The following is an 11,527-nucleotide window of genomic DNA, read 5'->3' on the forward strand; positions in this document are numbered from 1 at the left end:
AATGGGATTTTGTAATCTAATAGGGACAAATGTTAAACCCTTGGACAAAATAGATATCTCATCTTCAGGCAGAGTATAATGTGATAGATTGTAAATCGGTATAATCTCATTTTGTGTATTCCCCTGAGTCTGAAGTGTTATCGTCTGTAGGTCTTTCTCCTGGTTTGAAAGAGTTCTGGTTCCGACATTTGATACTGATCTCCTGTTTGGAGGCCCATCTGTGGGGGATATGCATCCCCTGGGTAACTGTATCCCCTCCATCTCGGTCCCCCTCTCCATGGTCTGAACCTTCCTCTGTTGAATGGATGACCCCTTTAAACTTTATTGAGAACCTAGGGGTGCGCTGATATTTTAAATAATCGACATGAATGTGTCACGAGTGTAAGTAGAGGGCGGCCATGTTGGGAGAGTGGCTCTAGTGTTTGGAGTCCGTTTTTTGTTTCCCCTTTACCTGGAGATGTCCGGTGGTTGCATTAGGATAGGCGGAGTCTCGCCCGGGAAGTCTCTTAGCCCGGCAATTCTCGTTCCGGTAGCTGAGATAAACGCGAGTGACAGGATACTCTGGCTCGTTTCCCGTATGTGATGTGGGTTTGGATACCCTGCAGATGCCGGTAAGCGCATGTGTACTTGTATACTAAGTTTCGCTTCACCATGATTCTCAGTGAATGTCTGGTTCGAGTTTCGACATTTTTCGACCTCATGTGGTACTTTACCCGGGCTTAACCTGTTACATGGGGCTACCTTTGAATTAAGTGAATTTAAATGTTAAGCACTTTCTAATTTGAATATGAAGCTTGACTTTCAACCAGTGTTACATTGTTTAAGTACCATGTGAACCTGGTGTAGCGAACTAGGGCCAGATAATGATTTTAGCTTCTTTTTTGATTGATCTAGGTGATTACATCACATGTGTGATATTCTAATGAAACCTGGATAAGCACAGGTGTGTCTAATATAGGAAGTTCGCCCTGATTTGAGTGACATTTTTGAACTATATCCGCAACATTGGACGACCTTACCCATAATTGGTTTTGTCATATGGATAATAACATTTTGGTATGTATAGCTAATGCGGTTAGTGTTATTTGGGTTTACTCATGTATGTAACTTCACACTTGGATATTAGACACAGTGATGAAAGGGTCTTCATGTTGAATGACGTTTTTTTCAAATGAGTGCAAATAAATATAGTGATTTATGGTGATGGTTTTCTGATCACACTTTCTTTTTCTGGTGTGTAAATAACTTTTCTGATACCTATACCTTGAGGATGTTTTCTTTTTATAGTGTTAGTGGCTCCTACGGGTGCCTGTGTCCGTGGAACAGATTGTCAAATTTCAAAACTCCTAAATAACTTGTTAAAGGTGGTTATTATTGATTGTGTTTAATTTTTGTTTTTTGTAGGATCATTTAAATGAAATGTTGCCCTTTGTCCTGATGAGGCCTATAACTAATTGAAAGGCCGAAACGCGTCGACAGTTATCATTTCGGCACCTTTTTTGATTTAGAGACTGTGTGGATATATTCCCCAGGAGCATCATTTGGTTCTGAAGCCATAGAAATTCTGGTTGGCTTCGCTTGCTTCTTGCTAGTTTGGTGTCCAAAAAGGAAATAAGGCTAAGAAAAGACAATGCCATGTTTTCCTTGTAAATGAATCATCGGGCTTCTTACACAAACCTTGGATTAAGAGTCCACAACAATAGGACTCTCGGACCGCCTGGATTTAGAATTAAATATTTGGTTTTTGGATTTGAATATGTCATCCCTTACAAGATTGAATATTGTTTGGTCGACTGATTTATATTAAGAATGTATAAAATGAAAAAAGGATCTTTAAAATAATTCACAAACTGAATTACTGTGTTGTTGTATTTTTTTCCTTAGTTATTTGTATTTGTAAATTGTTGGTAATAACCATTGGATGAACGTTATAATGACTGATAGATACATATCATACAACTGATGTTGTGATGAGACAGATAATTAATAGTTTTTGTTCTCATAATTAATTTTCCTGAAGAAAACACCTTGGCATCACTTTTTTTGTAATTCATAAGTAAGATTCAAAGCAGGCATAATGCAACCTGTGATAAGTGAGGTTAGCGCTGGTTTTATCATCGCTACGCAGGTTAGCGAGCAGATTGATAATAGGAGAAAGGTTTGTTAGCGGCATTATCCATCTTATTTCAGTTAGGTACACTGTTAGACCTGGCCCCCTTGGCGTCTGCCTTTTTACATTACTCTCCTGGGCCCCCCCAATCCTCCACTGTAGCCCTGTACGCAGCCCCCTGTATGTAACTCGGGCCTCTGCCCTCACCAACCCCGGGAAGGAAGAAACACCCCAGTATAGCACCCCGATCCCCCTGGACTCCTGAAGCCTAGCCATGGAATGAGACAGTACCAAACCTAATTAGACTTCACCCATCCTAAGACCCCTGACGCCGAAAAACCCCAACGCAGGGCCCCGAACCAAGAAGAGTAATGCAAAGCTGCGACTTACACTGTCTTGAGTTGCTCCAGATTTCGTAAGCACTTGAAAGCCACACCAGATGGCCTTGCTTTGCATGGTACAAACCGAAGTTAGTGTTGTGCTACCTTTGTGTGATGCATGGCAACGCCACACTATTATAAAGTAGGCCTGGATGGTGAACTTCACTCTGTTTGCGGAGTTTGCGGAGTTTTTTGCACTCCGGGAGCTCGTGGAGTGCGGAAAACTCCGCTTTGAGATGTGCAGTGGAGTTTTTTCACAGCTCGCAATTGCAATTGTTAAGGTCGTAATCGCAAGCTGCCGCTCAGGTTGAAATTCTGCATGAGTGGAAGAAATACCAGCACAAACTGCAGCTCGCACTGCACTCCACCACTCGCGGAACTATGCAAAGTTTTTTGTAACTTTGTGTAGTTCCACGTAGCAAAACTCTGCGAACTACCTGGCCCCTATTTAGAGACTGAAGGCTGTAGTCTCCGCCCTGGCAGTCGATGAGAGTTCCATGTAATGCTTCTTGGGGTGCCCTGCCCCCACCCTGATACCCAGACTTTAGGTTTGTTGAGTATTCGACATTAGACGTTATTTTCTTAATGGCCACTAGAGGGCGCCCCGACTCTATTTAGCGAGACTAGTTTGCAAGTATTGAGAATCTCCCTCACAGATTTTCTTCTCTCTGAAGTAAGGGCCATATGTATCAAGCAAATTCGCATTCGCAAAGGCCGAAATTCTGCGAATGGTATTTATAAAGCTAAATCTGGTGCAAAACAAGGAATCGCAAAATTTGCGATTCTTTTTTTGCAATTGCATATAAGGAATCGCAAATTTGGCGATTCCTTAAATGCTATGTACGAAGCTAAAAATATTAGCAAAATGTCCTTAAGGAATCGCACCCCTGCCCCCTTGAAATTATTCTCAATTTGCGATTAGCAAATTGTGAATCGCAAATTGAGAATAACTTCCCATTCATTCCTATGGGCCTCCTGGCCCATACAAATGAATGGGAAAGTATTCCTTAATTGCTATTTGCAATTTGCTAATTGCAATTAAGGAATTTTAAGAAATCGCAAAAAAATGCAATTTTGTACATGCATACCTATTTGTGATTCTCAAATAGCGATTTCTTAAAAATCGCTATTTGAGAATCGCAAATCAGGTTGATGATACATATGGCCCTTAGTTCTTTCAATGATGAGGGGGTACAAACCTGGCTCACTCCTTCCACATAACCAGGGCAACTGGAATTATGCGGGAAGGGAGGGCCAATTTAGGCATCAGAGTTTACTAAATTATGCAGCAAGAAAATGCATATTATGCGGCAAGTGTGCAACATTTTATGTTGGTATCAGTTCATAACTTTTACGTTTTTACACGTAAACTCTGTCTGGACAAAGGTTTCACCATATTAGTTTTATTTATTTATTTATTTATTTATTTGGTTTGTAGAGCGCGGCAGATACCCAAAAAGGGCTTCCCGGCGCTAAACAGAAATTTGAACTGGAGGGACATAAAGGGATTTTAAATGGGAGACCAAATACGCTCACTGGTTAAATAGCCAGGTTTTAATGGCCTTGCGAAAGTATAGGTACCTATTTTCAAGACGGAGCGGTTGGGGAAGGGAATTCCAGAGCTTTGGGCCTAGGAAGGAAAAGGATCTACCTCCCATCCTATCCCGGCGTATTTTAGGGACGGAGAAGAGACTTTAGGTTGTAGATCTCAAGTGTCGGGCTGGCATGTAGGTATGCACGAGGGTCAGAAGGTATTTGGGGGCATTGCCCCACTTTATCCTGTGCATGAGGCTGAGAGTCTTAAATTTGACCCTGTTGTCAATTTTTAGCCAAAGAACTGCCTTTAAGTGACTGGACATACGGTCTCTCCTGTTACATTTACAGAGCAGCCTAGCTGCCGCATTCTGTACCAGTTGGAGACACCTTGTAACTGCCTGGGATGCCCCCAAGTAGAGGACATTCCCGTAGTCCAGGCGGGAGGTAATTAATGCATTGACAACAGTTTTTTGGGTGTCTCCAGGGAGCATCCATATGATTTTTCTGAGCCATCTTTAAATCGTAAAACAGGTAGCTGAGAGAACGCTCACCTGGGGCTCCATGGTTAGGTCTCTGTCAATGATAAAGCCCAGATTGCGGACCTGGCACGATGGAGTTGGCAGGGGGCCCATTTCGGGTGGCCAGTGTCTGGAGTTCCAGAGGTTCTGGTTGGGGCCTACTATCAGAACCTCGGTTTTACTATCATTAAGTTTGAGTATATTGTCGTTCATCCAGGATAAAATGTTCCAAAGGCCAGTCCGAAGACGTGAAGGAGTATCTTGGTTCTCATCAGAAAGGGAGAATATGATTTGGGAGTCGTCGGCATATGTGTACATGGTGAGGCCATCAGTTTCGGCAATCTGAGCCAACGGGGCTGCATAAAGGTTAAAAAGCAGGGGGCTCAATACTGATCCCTGCGGGACTCCGTGCGGAGAAAAATGGGTCTTGGATGCCGCATTACTAGAGGAAATTTGGAATGTCCTGAGAGTCAGAAAGGATGCTATCCATTCTAGTGCCTTTCCTCTTATGCCCATACTGGAGAGGGAAGCGAGCAGGGTGTTATGAGAGATGGTGTCAAAACCCAAATACAGCAATATGCAAATGAAAGGTGGACAGTTAACATTTGTAAAGGGCCTTCCCCTTCACAGCTAGAAGTTTACCCGCATTTTTAGTAACTGAGCTAGAATTTCTTTTTAGTTAAATTCTGTAAATTATGCAGCAAATGGTGGATTGTGTGGCAAATCCATACCTATGCAGAAAATGCCGCGGCCGCAGAATTACATAATTCCAGAGACTTGCAAATAAGCAATTATTTCACAATTTAATTTCCTTGAATTGCCACATGTAGAATATGCATGTTTTGCTTTTACAGGAACTTTGCTCAGGAGTCTTGGAGAAATCAGGAGTTGCCGTGTGCCGTTTATTTACTTATGCATTTTTATATTATGCGAACATGACCCAAAGGCGACAGTTCGCATTACAGTAAAGGATGTTACATAAGGTGTGAAATTAGAAATCAACAGGCAACATCTGGAATAAAAGAAAAGTGAATTAAGAAAAAGAGAGATAGATTATTGCTGTCTTATTGCTTATATGTTATGAACTAAATTTAATAAGGTTTTATGTGTGCTAGGACATTGTAACAGAATGTGTACAGTTCTCATGTAGAGATCTGAATGATGAGGTTAAGGAGGATGACCCCCTCCCTAAGCACCATAATACAATAAATATTAGAGTACAGGCACACCGGTATCCAAGAGAAGCGCCCATATCACCAGACCTGATTCATCATCCCGAGTAAGAATTTACAGTAAAGGTTGTTACATAAGGTGTGAAATTAGGAATCATAACATAGGGCATAGAGTTACATTACCTGAAGCAGTGTGAACAATAGCGATGCAACAGGTTATTGCCAAGGGAATAAAATTATAAATCATAATGTAGGGCAAAGAACTACGGGGCATATGACCAACGATTAGTGATATTTATCGCTAAATAGGCTTAGCAGCGAATTTTTTATCGCTAAGCATCGCTGGAAATATCGCTGAGATAACGTGCCATTAGCAACGTTTATCTCCAAAGCGATAAATTTTCCGGCGATAGCGTGAATATCACTGTGAATACAGCGATATTCACGCATTAGCGACGAAATGCTCTTAGCCATGTTATCCACCTCCCATTGGATAACATGGCTAAGAACTGGTCTGGGCAGGTGTTAGTATTTGGAGATATTCGTGCTTAGCGCGAATATTTCCAACGCTACGCTTGCCTTGTTCATAAATCGACTGCTTTCAGTCGCTAACAGGTTGGGTACGCCCACTTTGCATGTCATTAGCGATAAACATTGTTGACATGCAAAGCGGGCCCCAAACCGCTCGCCTAAAAGCTGCCGCTAACATTAGTTAGCGACAGCTTGCTAATAGGGCGATAGAATTATCGCCCCCCTTGGTAATATGCCCCTACGTTATCTGATGCAATGTGAACATAAGAGATGGAACAGGTTTATGACCAGGGTATTAAAGTACAAGTCATTACATAGGACAATGAATGACATTATCTGGGGCGGTGCGTACAGTAGAGATGAAACAGGTTGTTGACGAGGGTATTAAATTACACGTCACACATAGCGCATAGAGTGAGATCACCCAGAGAGAAGGCGCACATGGAAGAAGTCACAGGCTGTCTAGTGACATCAGACTGGAGCTGCGGGCGGAGTGCAGGGGTCTCTGGGTGATGGTCGATGTTGAGTCTGCACCCCCAGGGTCAAAGGTGAGGAGGGGAAGTCAGCTCAAATGTCTTTGAGGAGAAGGTAGTTCATCACAGGTGCAAAGCTCTCCCTCGAAGTGGGGGTGAGTCGGTGGCGGCTGGGGGGGGATTGTTGAGAGGTCCATCTTGTGTCTGTGTTTCCTGAGAGGGATTGAGCCCCAAGTTCTCTTGATCGCTCAGGGGTTCAAACCCAGGGCTTGGCATTCTTAGTGGCCCGGGGCCCCGGAAAGGATGGAGTCTGTCAGCAGGGGCCGGTGCAGGGCCCTGTGAGGGATGCCAGCCGGCTGCATGTGGCCCGGGGGTCAGTGGCCCCCAGGGCACAGGAGGCAGCATTGGTGAGCTATGGTCACTTCTTTTGCCCCCCCCCCGGTGACCCGTGAGAACGGCTTCAGAGGAGTGAAGGGGTCTGAGGGGGCTCAGTCAGAGGGAGGCAGCCCTCGAGTCTTTGGGCGCTCATCAGACTCTTAGAAAAATCCCTGGGACGCTGTGAGGATATCTTGCCTGTTTTGTCCCGTACCTGCACCGGGACTACTTCTTGCCGCTACCGCTTCGCGGGAGCCGCTGCGTGGGACGACTGCCCACCAACGCTGCCTGTTTGCCTTGTGCTTACTGGTCACCTGAGGCACTGAGAGGCTGCAGGGGAGTCGCGCGGCAGGGACTCACTATCCCAGGAGTCCCTGCATGACCAACCAACATCCGGTCAGTGCCCCCTGCGTGCCCCGCCCACAGCCGGCAAACAGGTGAAAAGGACTCCGGAGCAGGCCACCTGCGTGACCCTTAGAAAAATCCCTGGGACGCTGTGAGGATATCTTGCCTGTTTTGTCCCATACCTGCACCGGCACTACTTCTTGCCGCTCCCGCTTCGCGGGAGCCGCTGCGTGGGAGGACTGCCCACCAACGCTGCCTGTTTGCCCCGTGCTTGCTGGTCACCTGAGGCACTGAGAGGCTGCAAGGGAGTCGCGCGGCAGGGACTCACTATCCCAGGAGTCCCTGCGTGACCAACCAACAACCGGTCAGCGCCCCCTGCGTGCCCCCCCCACAGCCGCCCTCCCACCTACAAAATCAGGTGAGGGACCGCCTTGCGGGACGCGAGCGGGACGCCGGGCGAAGCCCGGGCAAAGGGCGGGCCGTCTGTGGCCGTCCGGGGCCAGCAGGGGCCGGAACGGGCCACCCCCCTAAACACCAGATCACGGTAAACGCAGACTTTTCCACATATGCTGACCAGGCAAACTGTTGATATTAAAATATGTCTAGCTATACACCCATGTCTACTCGCTCCGGAAGATGCATGAGGAGAGGGGGAAACTCTACAATAGGCACCATGGACCAGTTCATAGTTATGCAACAATACTGGTGGTAGTGTTTCCCGCAAAGAGAAAACGTCCGCACCTTCTGTTAATAAATATTTTCAATGGGCACAGTCTACGTGTAATATCAAAAAAAGAGAGAGGTGCACTGGGAACCTGGTAAAACACCCACCACCAGGGATGTTAAACAAAGCAACTTAATGCTAATATCAAGAAACAAGGAAATACCAAGTTACACAAGCACCCTCAAACAAGTCAAATATCAGAGAGATTTGCTATGAAGCATAAATTATTTCAAAAGGTTTTTTAGTTTGAACACCAATATTAGGCACAAGTTCATCTGGGATTAAGAAATTTCAAAATATGGATCCAAGACAGTTGTTATACTTGAAGATCTTTATTTCAGACACATTTAAAAGTTTTCCAGCTTTGCACTGCCGACACGTGTTTCGCCCACTCAGGGGCTTTTTCAAGGCTGGAAGCAATAAAAATTACAATGAATAAAATTTATAATGATAGATATTAGCTAAATATATACAGTTTCCCTAGTTATATACAATAGGATTAGTATGCAAGGTCTCATATTTAACATCATTGCTGTACACCAAACGACAGTTCGTCCTAAGAAAAACCACTAAAACAAGCATTTCAAACTATATACAATTTCATTTTGGCAAACCATCCGTGTGAGACACTCCAAATGAAGTTGTGTCCCATAGTTATTTACAAAAAGTTTCAGTATATTCTAAGTTTCAAAATTCGGAGTGTGCCAATATTCTCACATCTGGGGGAGGTAATTCCAATAATTATTAGAGCGGCATAGCTTACACTACCACCCACCCATTGCAATTTACAACCCTGAGAGGGTACCAACCTACCTATCTTAGTTGGAAAAGAGAGGTCTGTCGGTCAGGAATTTCATAGGAATCAAAGGATGTCTGATGTGTCAATGCTAGGAATCCTAATGCAATGAAGAAGGACAAAGTAGGATAAGATTGAGTAAAAAGTTTAAAAAGTTTGGGGTAGTTTACATTCACACATAAGATGTCAAGGAAAGTCTATATACCATATCAAGAAACCCCCTACCTATTAATAGTATTGATAGTAAACACGGCGAGCTGCTTCAGAGTGTAGATTCCACCTCGCTAGTTTCCATGTGTTGGATATAGGATGAGACAAAGAGGTATGTCCTGTAAGTCAAAAGACACGCAGAGCTGCCTGTCACTATTATACGACATGACTTTTGAGATAAATAAGTGAAATGGGGTGTATACCAAGATAGGCTTTTCGTTAAGGCATACTCTAGTTTGAAGACTAATGCTAGGGGTCATAATTCGCGAGGTAAAGTGAGACATGGAGACAGGTTCACAATAGGTTATACACGCCCAAAAGAAGATAAAGCGCAAGTATCAATTACTCACTTAAAGTGATTAAGCGAATCGCTGCATGGAGAGTAGTCCTTATTGTATATGTAAACACACCAGCGGACCTTGATAAGTCTGTGAAATAACATACATGATAGTATTACAATCTATAATGTTTGGGGTCTTAGCACAGAAATAATGAGGTTGGATATACATGAGACCTGAAATAGTTTAGCAGAGTTAAAAGTATAGTTATGGCACGCCCTTTACTGGTTAATATTAAATATTCAATATTACTTCACAGGGTAGTATACTGGATACATTGTAGTGCATAGGAGTCCTCAAATTGACCTACTTCACAAGGTAATAAAGATGTACGTAAATCAGTTTGAAGGACCACTAGAGAAAACCCTGCAGTGGGGAATACTAAGTACGATGTAACCAAATGTAGAATTGAAATTCTAGTGTTTAGATAATTCTCCCCTGCACTCGTGGGCAACATTTTATAATATTTTTAAGTGATACTACAGCTGCCCTTAAGTTGTGGCAGGTTTTAAAAACGTTGCTGATGTCGAGGATATACAATATGCATTGGTAGCAAGCCCATTCGAGTGAAACGGCAAAGACGCTAAGTAAACATTATGGGATAAGACATTTAAAGGGAAGCGTAAAGCGGTTACCCAAGTATCAGTCCTGTTAGTTAAAACCCGGTCCGGAGTCCCTTCTTACCTCTTAGTGATCTCCACGAACCAACTCTCCACTGCTGGGCACTAACAAATGCGGTTCCCCGCCAAGCGATTTAAATATGCAAACGCTGGGTGAAAAAACCGCGGGAAGAAATGTCGAAAAAAACGCGTCTCTATAAGAGACCGAGGGTAGGGTGTTAATGAGGCGGCCATCTTAAGGTGACTGAAAGTGCATTCCTAAATGTGCCTATTTACTATATTACAGTAAAGCTCCTCCATTTGAGTAGTGCAGGTCGATTGAATACCAAGGATATGTATTCATAGTGAGTTCACCTAAAGGAATCCCAATTTAAAGGCACATGTTCGAATAAACAACAAGAGCACCAATAGATTCGTTTTCATAAACCCAGGGGTTCTGGTGTGAAATCAACGTGTATTTCAGATGGCCCCTAGTCAGAGAACATTAACGGAGTGTTATTAACCAATAAGTGAAATTTATGAGAAATTAAAAGCCCGTTTAGTATTAGAAAAGGCGCTATTGACCACACATAGTCTAGTATCATAACGGTTCAGAGTGCAATAGGAAGATTTCAGGGCATGTAAGCCATATCTCAACGAGTACTACTCATCATTATCACATGTACTTTAAAGCGGATTTGTCATGGACTACATTCGCTCGATATCAGAATGTGTTTAGCCAGAGAATATACATAGTCATTCCATAGGCGTGCATTGTTTCAAGTCTATACAGGTTTCCACATGAAGTCAACACTTTGCATAACACATTCTTAAGCATTGCATACTTTACAAACAAGTATATAACTGTATCTCAGAAGGCAGTGAATACACTGATTCACGTATAACTTCAACAGATGTCAAATTTAAATATAAACCCATTAGATCATTTCCACAGAATATCATTACAATTCTTGATTACTTAACCAGAATTAGATCTTTTTCTTCCACGGACTCAGATTAATCTTTAAGGAAGACATGTAGTTCCCTGTCAACATTTAAACCTAAGTCGACTGCACGGAGTCTGATTAGCCATTGCGCTTCCAGTTTGCGGAGGGCTAAGGTGTTGTTACCTCCTCTTGTATCCGGTTTGATCATATCAATGCCATGAAAGCGGATGCCCAGTACCTCTAATTCCAAATGTTCCTTGTTATAGTGGGCTGCTAATGGATATCTGGCATCATTGTTTCTGATAGCTCTGACATGTTCTTGGAGTCTTTCTTTTAAGGGACGGATGGTGCTCCCCACATAAATCAGCCCACAATGACAGATGATGCAGTACACTACCAACTTAGAATTACAGTTGATAAAGTGTCTGATGTGGTAAGTCTGTTTGGTGTTATATGAGAAAGTCTTCTTTTTG

Source organism: Lissotriton vulgaris, chromosome 3_2 (genome assembly GCF_964263255.1).
Source record: "Lissotriton vulgaris chromosome 3_2, aLisVul1.2, whole genome shotgun sequence".
NCBI lineage: Eukaryota > Metazoa > Chordata > Amphibia > Caudata > Salamandridae > Lissotriton > Lissotriton vulgaris.